At 36.4% G+C, this 10,947-nt stretch overlaps 1 protein-coding gene across 2 annotated transcripts in view; it reads left to right on the top strand.

Annotated features, from left to right (window-relative positions):
* Nucleotides 1–10,947, top strand: part of LOC107670292 (polypeptide N-acetylgalactosaminyltransferase 4-like) — a 36,026-nt gene that overhangs the window by 6,920 nt on the left and 18,159 nt on the right. For both annotated transcript variants that reach the window (XM_016462857.1, XM_016462858.1), the window contains exon 2: nucleotides 2,545–2,668. The gene's annotated coding sequence lies outside the window, so the exon portion shown is untranslated. The remainder of the gene's footprint in view (nucleotides 1–2,544; nucleotides 2,669–10,947) is intronic.

Genomic DNA, 10,947 nt, shown 5'->3' with positions numbered 1-10,947 from the left:
ATTAGTTCTGTGAAACAAAGCAAAACCAATGTTACACCGGGTCTACAGCGGACGCGAGCGGCGTGACAAAATACTACAGAACTCATTATAATCAGTGATGCTGTCTACACGCGGCATGACACGACAAATCCCTGACAGAAAACTGCTGCTGCGTTCTATTTATGACGTATTGACACAAATTTCAAATGATTTTGAACAGTCGCTTTGTTGCGTCCAGTGTAGACATACTTTAGCTGCTGCGGCACGGCGCGACAACTGTCGCGCGTCTGGTGTAGACTTGGTGTTACTCACCTATCGAGAAGAAACAAAGCAACCTCGGTGTCCGATCGCAGGCCTTTCCGCTCCTTGAGTTCTCTCCAGCGCTGGAAAGCTGATCCGATATTTACACGGGTCATATTTCTTGCCTTATCGTAAGCCTTCTTTTGTTCCGCAGACGTTTTCCTCTTTTGTTTTTTATACGCCATCTCTATCTTTTTGTTGCTCGGCTCGGCTAATGTCCATCCTGTGCACTGAGCGCTCTCTCCTCCGCATCATGAGTAGACACGCCCCTTACTGCTGATTGGCTACAAGTTTGTTTTGGTACTATTCTAAAATAAATAAAAACCAGTTGATTCTCAAAAAAATTAAATAAAATTGCATGATTGGATAAACAAACAAATAATGGTTGATTCTCAGAAACAGTGACGTGCACAGACATTTTGAGGGGCAGGGGCTCAAGTGGAAAAAAGGGCACTTCTCATATTATTTAAAAAAAAAATGTATAAACAAAATGTTAAATATATCAAGGTTGTGTGATATTAACAAAAAAATATATTTATATTTTCTGGGATTTTATCGATAAAGATAATTAGATGATATTTTGCTGAGTGTGTTATTGTGTTGATATCTTAAGGACAAACGTGGACAAGTTTTTGATATTCTTCATATTCTGTGTGGTGATCAGTTCACAGCAGTGATAGAAATTTATCTTTTTCAATAAGTTTAAATTGATTTTTACCTTTTATGGGCATTTTTACCTTTATCATCTTTTCAGTCAAATTCTTAAATTGAATCAGTCAATTAGAATTTCTTTTTTTTTTAAATGAAAAGATACTTTAAATGTGAAATTAAAACCGCCAGTAGGTGGCAGCAAGTCACTGTTAATAAGTGAGTCATTGCAATTGAACCGAATCATTTAAACGGTTGATTCATTCAGGAATGAAACACCGTTATGTTGCTCAGAGACGCAAATTGGAATTATATTTGTTGGCGAAACAGAGCAAAATCAGTCAATATTGTGTATAAAACGTAAGTGTCTTAATATTAAATTCTTGTTTATTGAACTGCTGTATATAATCAATATCACATTTGTAATCATGCTGCTTTTTGGTGGAAAAAACGTCAGTCTTCGCGTGATACTGATTAACTCTATGAAATGATATAAATATATATATTTCTGCCACCATATCTTGAATTTTGTGATCATTCTAAATGCATTTTAATAAACTGAATCATGCAGTGAAAGAACTGGCACTGCTTTAACCTAGACTTCATTTGCCCTCTCATGAGTCATGGATGTTATCAAGACAAATTAACTACAATTGCCTTTTGTCTTTTGGATAATTAGCTGTAAATTCGAGGCACGGGTAGTTTAGTCTTTTGTTCATCCCCACTCACCTCCACACCAAGACAAACATAACTGGAAAGGGAGGGAGGGCCTCACTTCTGTGGCTCTCTGCATGTCTGTGACTGTGATGTGCCGATCAATGTGTGCTACACTGCTGTGCTGCGGAGACGCGGAGGGAGAAAGGCATCGGAACTCGAGTCTCAACATTTCCCGACCTGACCTGATATTTTGATTTTTTATTTGTTTGACAGGGAGAGCTGTGCGCAAACAGAAACACACACACACACACATATATATATATATATATATATATAAACACTCCCCAGAAAAAAGGGCACTTTCTTTCGAGGAAGAAAAAGTGCAGGTGCTCAAGCCCCCTTTGATGTCTACGTGTTCACGTGCCTGCTCAGAAAATAATATAATTGCACAATTGGACAAACATGCATGCAAACAAACAATTAATGGTTGATTCCCAGAAACAAAAATTGCATGATTGGACATACGAACAAACAAATAATGGTTTATTCTCAAAAATGATAATACAGAAAAATATATATAAAAATATACAATTTAAATTTAAAACGATTTTATTTAAATCAAACAAACAAACAAATACATAAATAAATAATGCTTGATTCTTAAAAAAAATATTTATACTAGGAAAATCTTTTAAAACCATTGAAATCACAGTGTGAATATTAAATGACACACAGAGGCTCTTGAGTGTGCAGCTGTAATGCACGCACATTGAAGTCCCAGACTTCCCATAATGCTCCAGTCACGTGGCCCACTTTATGAAGCCAGACTGTCAAATCTGAAACTTCCTGGGGTGCGATGCAGTACATGCAAGACCATGACATTTACTTCAGCCGTGTAACTCGTCAAAGGATCGCGCGTTTGTAAGGAGTCAAGCTACTTAAAGCGATTAGCGTGGGCAGTTGTGTGTGTGGAGTAGTAGAGCGGGTTTGTTGTTTGAGGAGTATGTGTGTGTGCTGACAGCGGCACGAGCGGCAAACCAGCAGCTCCTTATATCTGTGGAAGAGCACGGCATGAAGAGATCAGGTATTTAGTTACACCAGTGTCGTGTGTGTGTCTGTCTGTGCGATATAAAGTTGTTTTGCATGTCAACGGGCCTTCAGTCACAACACTGATACATTCGATGATTGTTGTTTTGATGGCTCGTGATCCATCCACTCTCATGTTTTTACTCAGAAAGTCACTACTCAGTTGTATTAATCTTTGTATTTTGGATTATATGTGTTCATATGTTATGTACAGTCCATACGTTATGAGTTAGCCTACTTATATTAATAGTTTGATGATGTCATGTGCTTCTACTACATCTTTACGAAAAGATCTAGATCTCAGATTACACTGCGTCTGTCTTCTTGAAAAAAAGTACTGTGGAGGTACCATGGTATAGTGATAGTAATACCATATTGCTTTGATATATAGCCTATCATGCTTTTGAATGATTACCATATGTATACATAATAAGTCAAGCTTCTAAAGAATGGCATTGCACTATCGTGGTACATGCATACCACCATGTTTTCAATTCAACCATGATACTTCTTGGTACTTCTGTCTGTATTTGCGTGTGTCTGGTCTGATTATATGAATGATGTTGATAGAGTCAAATTCCAGTACTAATTTGGCACAGCTGCTTATTATTTTGGAATTTTCCACTATTAATCTTCTGCTTCTCCCATTTTCTCACAAAATGTTTTTTCTTGCGTAAACCAGCTAAACCAGTTGAGTACCAGTCCAGCAAGGCTGGGTGGACAGCTTAAATATTATATTGGCTGGTTTAAGATGGTGTTTTCAGCATGGTTGTAAAAACATAATATACTATACATGTTTAATTTAATAAAAAAATATATATTCCTATTTGCAGTTTGTTTGATGAATTGACATATTTGAAAAATATTTAGAGAATTACATAACATAGCTGTAAATAGAACTATAAATATAGATAAACATTTTTATTTTCTATTTGTCTTTAGTTTAATATATTTTAAAACAAATGTTGAGTCAGTATGTGTTATGGTTTGAGGACAAGTGGTTTTTGGGGGAATGCGCAGAAATGTGATGTTAAATTTTGATAAAGAGAAAATTGAAGGAAATGCAATGTTTGTGTGTTAGTGATTATAAGCTAGTGATGATCACAAATTCATTTAAAAGTGGACGTGGCATGTAAAGTTGTGAGGCATGTTTTGAAAAAAATCAGACAAAGGAAAGAGAACAAGTTGCAAATGGAGAGCACTTGTCAAACAAGTAAATCTGGATGTTTCAGACATTCTGGGCTGGTACTAACTGACCTGAATTAAGTCATCAAAGTCCTGTTGGAAATGTTCATTGTGAGCAATTATTGCTTTCAGCAGGAACTGTAACACAGCTGTAATGCACAGATGTTCTGACTGCTGATCCACATGTAGCAGCAAAATCCATCTTACTGTATGACTCTCCCTGGATGACTACACAGTTCCGGTTGTCTCATTTTCTCCTTATTAATGAATAACGGGAATATTAGGGAATACTATTCTGATATCATTTACTCATCCTCATGATGTTCAAAACCTGTATGACTTCTGTGGAACACAAAAAGAGAAGTTAAGCAGAATGTCTGAGCTTCTCTCTTCCACACAATGACATTTTTTAAGTATCAAGTATGAAATTTAAACCATTATTCACTGACAATTTGGTCTTGACAGCTGTGGTCACTATTCACTTTCATTGTATGAATTTCTCCTTTTGTGTAAGAAGGTAAAACGAGTTTCGAAAGACATAGCACTGTTGTTTTCAAACGCTTTTGTGCACCAAACCACTTTTTGAACCTTATAATTTAAAGGTAATAATGCCACAAAGGTGATACTCAAGCTTCTCAACCCTGAAGAGCTGACGTTCCTCAGCTTTCCCACATCCATCCAGCCTATCAGGTTTAATACGGAAGTTTTTATGGGTGCCCAGTCAAGGGTTGCTTTCAAAGAGCTCTCCATTTTGTAAGCCCAGAAAGCTTTTGTCCCTTGGCTTGTGACCAGTCTTTTGGAAAGGGCAGCTATACATCTTCCAAAGATCTAAGCAGCAGAAGAAAACACTTTTCATAATTCTGATAGCTGTTGTAAATGATGAAAAAAATGGATGCAGCAGCCTTTAATATATAAATATCAATAATTATAAGTGAATAAATAAATCTTTGTTAAAATAAGTACACTTTTATGTGTTGAAACACAGAAAATAAAAAACCATTGAATTAGTATTAGTTTATATATAATTTCTCTTGTAATGCATGCATATAATTAATAGACTAAAATGAACAGTTAAATGGTTATATATCTGACAGTTTTTTTTTATGAGTAGATGTTTCATACCAGGCATATGGTTTTAACATAAGGTGTACAGTTAAACCTATATGTGTGTTACTATTTTTATAGAGCCGTGAAAGCAATTTAAAACAAGCCAATAGATATTTATAGCATCTAGTTGGATCTTCTCAGAATGTTCTGAGTTTGTTTTCATAGATGTCTTCCCCTCTTTTTGCCTGCTCTTGCCCACGTTCATAGAGTTGTTAAGCCATTAGCTGTCTACTGCCAAACATTTTAACCACAGACTCCCAAATATTTGAAGTGCATTGATGGTCCATTTAGATTATTTAGTGTACGGTTTTGTTGCATATATATGTGTGCGTAAGCGACATTCATCATTCAATGGGGTTAAAAGATTGAAGTGTTGTGATTGAGGAATGGGATTACTGTCTCAGACTGTCTGTCTGTCACGACCACTGTTCAGCTAAATCCCTGCCTGCTGAAATATTAATGCAGCTCAATTATGTGATTACTCCGTTACCCTCAGCTGATGATGGATTGTCTGTATTCAACCCCTCAAATTCAGCTTCAGTGATTGGAGGTGGCGGTTAGCATGAGGCTTTGGTCAAAACAGCCTGCGATTAAAAAAAAGTCGAATTGGTGCATCTGAATAATTCTGCCACTTTTTTGTTGTTGCTATTCATTTGAATGAATATGAAATCATTGTACACTGCTGTTTCACTTATCACTTTTCTAATTCTGGACTTGTAGTAGGGAAAGTGTTTGTGATTTATTATTGGCCATTTACTGAATCACATACAGTACTGTATTCCATTTCGATTGTTTTGTAGATATTTTGTAAACGGTACAGTTTTTAGGAAGATTAATGTGTGAGAATCTTAGAACTAAAGCCTAAAACCTAAGCGTAACTAAAAAATATATATTTGTTGAATATTCATTAAAAATATAAGGGTGGGGGGCGCTCGTGAGCAAAGCATGGCGTAAGTCGCGTTTTTGAGAGCTCCAGCAGAAACTTAATTATTTCAAGAGCAATCGCAGAAATAATACATTCTAAAGGTCGGGTAAATGTGAGATACCGTTGATGCTTTAAAGACGACATCAAAAGATACTAATATGACAGCGAAACTCAGAAAATTCAAGTACGACGGTTCCGGGAATTCGCGGCCTAGCGACTCGACTGGAAAGGGATCCGTCAACCAGTCCAGCCAAACCCTCTTCTCTTGTCAAGGTGAACCCGATGAAACTGACATGGACATAGATGTGTTGAAATCCGAAATCCTGACCTCCATAAGAGCAGAAATCAGCTCGATAATGCGATCGGAAATTAAAGCAGTTCTTGCAGAGGATTTCGACTATTTGAAAAACTGAAAAACAAAAAAATGAGGTCGGAAATAGCTAATAAAGCATTAGCTATGCGCACCGAATTGGACAGAGTGAATGTTACAATAAAGGACGTAGAGGAAGGTCTGTCAGCATGGTCAGATGAAACTACAACACTGCAAACAAAGGTGACCAACCTTGAGAGCCAAGTGAAATTTCTCGAGGAGAGATGTGAAGATACAGAGGGAAGGATGAGGAGAAACAACGTCCGGATCGTGGGAGTGGCTGAAACTCCAGGCTCAAGTAATACGGCAGCGGTATCCAAATTGCTTCAAGAAGCGCTTAATATCGAAAGAGAACTACAGATTGACCGCTCCCACCGCAGCCTGACACCTAAACGACCAGGAGGAACTCCACGAGCCATTATTGTTCGCATGCACTATTATCAAGATCGAGAGGAGATTTTAAAGAAAGCACGAGAGATGGCGCCACTAAAGTTTAATGGACACCCAATAGCCATCTTCCCCGACTTCACAGCAAAAGTTGCAAAGGCTAGAGCAGCATTCACAGAGGTGAAAAAGCGCATCCACAACCGGCCAGACATTCGCTATGGATTCATCTATCCTGCCAAATTGCGGATCACATTCAATGGAGATCAAAGAGAATTCATTGACCCAGAGAAAGCCATGGCTTTTGTGATGAACATCATCACAACAAGTTCATAAAAACAGCAAGGATGTAATCGTAGCTCCATGGGCTAGGGATTAATCATCGAGTGGATGAAGGACACAAAGACTAACATATGCAAAATAATGAATAATTATCCACCAGGTTAAACTGATGAAAGTATGCATGTTTTTGGACTATAATTCTGTGGAGGAATAAATGAGGGACTAATGGAAACTGTCACTGCCATGGTCAATTACATAATGAGGGTAGGATAAATTACCTGTTTTCTAGAAAAATGTTGATGATTATGTTTAGCTAAGGCAGCAATAGTTTCTGCTTAAATCATTCTGAGTAAAATATGTCTCTGCTGGAGCTAAAGGGTATTTACATCTAACCCCTGTACTAGAATAGGCGAGTGTCATCGCCTATTATTAACCTTAGGATAGTAGCCTAAACACAGGCATATAGCCTAGAAACTCTTAGTTTGATTTAGTTTTCTTGATTTGTAAAGTGATATTTTTCCTACTTGTTAAATCCCATGTTCTCTTTGGGATGTGTTCATGCTTTGTTCTTGTTCTTCAGAGATCATTATAGGGACCAAAGATTGAGGTATAACAGTAACAGCAGTTTTATTTGCTCATACTTGGTTAGCAATCCCCCCACCCCTTTTTTTTTTACAGAGGCATATATACTCCTATATGTACACAAATGTATGTATTGTTACTCTCCTTCGACTTTTCATGCCTTCAGATTTATTCTTGGTATCATATACAGGTCAATGGGTCCGTGTAAGGTAATAAGTTATAATATAAATGGCCTTCATAGCCCCATCAAAAGAAAAAAAATTCTCAATCAGCTGAGACAACTCCAATGTCAGATAGCATTTCTTCAAGAAACACATTTATCAGATAGAGAACACGAAAAATTGACAAAGTCCTGGGCGGATAAGGCTTTTTATTCATCTCACAAATCAGGAAAGAGGAGAGGAGTCTGTATTTTAGTTCATAGAGGTTTGAACTTCACATCTACTACAGTTCATAAAGACACTGAAGGTAGATTTATTCTAGTAAATGGTATAATTGATGGTTTGGAGGTCTCATTCATGAATGTCTATGCCCCTAACGAAGATGATCCAGATTTTATAAATAAAATATTTAGGGTTATCTTGCAACATAGTAAAGGAATGCTCTTGCTGGGCGGAGATTTTAATTGTGTCATGTCACAATATATGGATAGACAACCATCTCCAAAGTCCCCTCTTCCTAAAATGAGTAAAATATTAGTTGGACAACTTAAAGAAACCGGGCTAGTCGATATATGGAGACAAAAGTTTCCCAATATGAAAGATTTTACTTTTTTCTCTACTAGGCATTCATCATGTTCACGAATTGATTATTTATTTACGTCAATATCAGAACTACATAGAGTAACAGATATTAAAATTTTGCCAATAACATTATCAGACCATGCTCCGTTGATGATGTCATGGGATTTAGGATTTAAACCAATATCCAGGCAATGGAGACTTAACATATCTTTACTCAATGATAATGCATTTATAACATTTATAAAAAATGAATTACAATTGTACTTAGATACTAACACCACTCCAGATATATCACCACTAATATTGTGGGACTGTGCTAAAGCTTATTTACGAGGACGCATAATTGCTTTTGCCAGTGCGAAAAAAAGGGAAAGAGAACATAAGCAGCAACAATTAGAAAATACTTTTAGGAAATTGGAGCAACAACATAAACGGACTCCAACCCCTGTATTACTAACAGAACTGACTGTAGCACGTAGAGAATTAAATACATTACTTTCCAATGTAATGGAAGGTAGGCTAAGATTTGTCAAACAAAAATACTATGAATATTATAACAGGGCTAGCAGACTGTTGGCTCTCCGCCTAAAGAAACAATAATCCACAAACATAGTATCAAAGCTAAAATCTAAGAATTCATCTACTCTCCTCACAAAACCCGAAGAGATTGCTGAAAAGTTTGCTGATTTCTATTAGTCCCTGTATAAAAATACTGATACATGTACAGATGATCAGGAAATAAAATGTTTTTTGGAAAGTATGCAGTTACCACAATTAACAGAATCTATGAGATCAGAATTAGATAAACCCATTACAGAAGAGGAGATTTTGGAGATAATTCCGAGACTTAAAAATAATAAGAGTCCTGGTCCGGACGGTTTTTCAAATGAATTCTATAAGGCATTTAAGGATGCTATCGCCCCATTATTATTAAATGCATATCATAAGGCTTTGGATATAGGTATTTTGGCTCCTTCATGGAATGATGCAGCAATAGTTGTCATTCATAAAGATGGGAAAGATCCAACACTACGCCAGTCGTATAGACCCATTTCTCTATTAAATGGAGATTCGTATATTGACTTCTATTTTATCTCAACGGCTAAATAAAATAATTACTAATATTATAAACCCAGATCAAACTGGATTCATAAAAGGGAGATACTGTGGTGACAATATACGAAGATTATTAAATATAATTAATTATACTTTAATAAAAGGGGAAGAGGCTGTGATTATATCATTAGATGCATATAAATCATTTGATAGGGTCTCCTGGCAATTTCTGTTTCATACTATGCAGAAATTTAATTTTGGACCTACTTTTCTTAAATGGGTACATACCTTGTACTCCAATCCACAAGCCTCAACTAGAGTTAATGGACATAAATCAAGGGCTTTTGGGTTGGAGCGAGGTTGTAGGCAAGGCTGTGCACTATCCCCATTACTATTTGCTATAAGTATAGAACCCCTTGCCCAGCTTATAAGAGAAAGTGTGGTTATAAAAGGTATTAACATAGGTGAAGAAGAACATAAAATTTCGCTATATGTGGATGATGTCCTACTATATTTGTCCAAACCCCAATCGACAATACCCCAACTCAAAGAACTTGTTTCAAACTTCGGACGTTATTCGGGCTATAGAGTAAACATGGACAAAACTTAGGCATTAGATATTACAAATCAAATTTCTAAAAGGGTGATAAAACAGAGCGGTTTCAGGTGGCCCAAAGAGGGCATTAAATATTTAGGGATTCATATTCCTCCTTTACTACAGGATTTATATGAAGTAAACTACCCCAAACTAATTAGATGTATTCATAGTGACCTACAAAGATGGTCAGAAACTCCCTTATCTTTTATAGGCCGTATTGAAAGTATACAAATGAATATATTACCCAGAATCCTCTACCTTTTTCAAATGTTACCTGTAGAAATTCCCAAGAGTGTATTTGTCAAGTTGGAGAAGCAGATTTCTAAATTTATTTGGGCAGGGCAAAGGCCAAGAATAAAATATAAAACATTACAGCTTATGAAGGCTGATGGGGGAGTAGGTCTTCCAAATCTTAAATGCTATTATTGGGCAGCACAGCTAAAACCAATAGAGGCATGGTTGAAGGATAATATGGATACGCGTTGGTTAAACATAGAGAAAGGCCTCTGTCAGTATCCCCTGGTTTCACTCCCTTTCATAGATTTCAGCTGGGGAAATGTGATAATGGGTAAGTGGACAAGAGTTACTTTAAAAATATGGAAAAAAGATACAATCTTAATTGAAAATTACTCATTCTATTTCTCCTTTATCTAGTATAAGTCTGTCTGCATTAGGTTGGGTTTTAATTTAATGGTTTTAATGAATTTGCACTCCACAAATTGTAGCAAAGATGCGAATAGTATCATCTAGCAGATGCTGGAGAGAGTGTGGGTGTTTAATTAAATAAAGCAAGACCTCTCATATAAGTTTGTTGTAGTAGTATAGGTGAAGGTGTCTTTTCTGCTCACCAAAGCTGCATTTATTTGATCAAAATACAGTAAATGCAGGAATATTGTGAAATATTACAATTTAAAATGTCTGTTTTCTTTTTGAATGTATTTTAAAATGTAATTTATTCCTGTGATGCTAAAGCTGAATTTTCAGCATCGTTACTCCAGTCTTCAGTGTCACAAGATCCTTCAGAAATCATTCTAATAATGCTGAT

The sequence above is a fragment of the Sinocyclocheilus anshuiensis genome, unplaced genomic scaffold (assembly GCF_001515605.1).
Source record: "Sinocyclocheilus anshuiensis isolate Anshui unplaced genomic scaffold, SAMN03320099.WGS_v1.1 scaffold913, whole genome shotgun sequence".
NCBI classification, from domain to species: Eukaryota; Metazoa; Chordata; class Actinopteri; order Cypriniformes; family Cyprinidae; genus Sinocyclocheilus; species Sinocyclocheilus anshuiensis.
The sequence above is the reverse complement of the archived record's forward strand: the minus strand, read 5'-3'. Positions and strand labels throughout refer to the sequence as shown.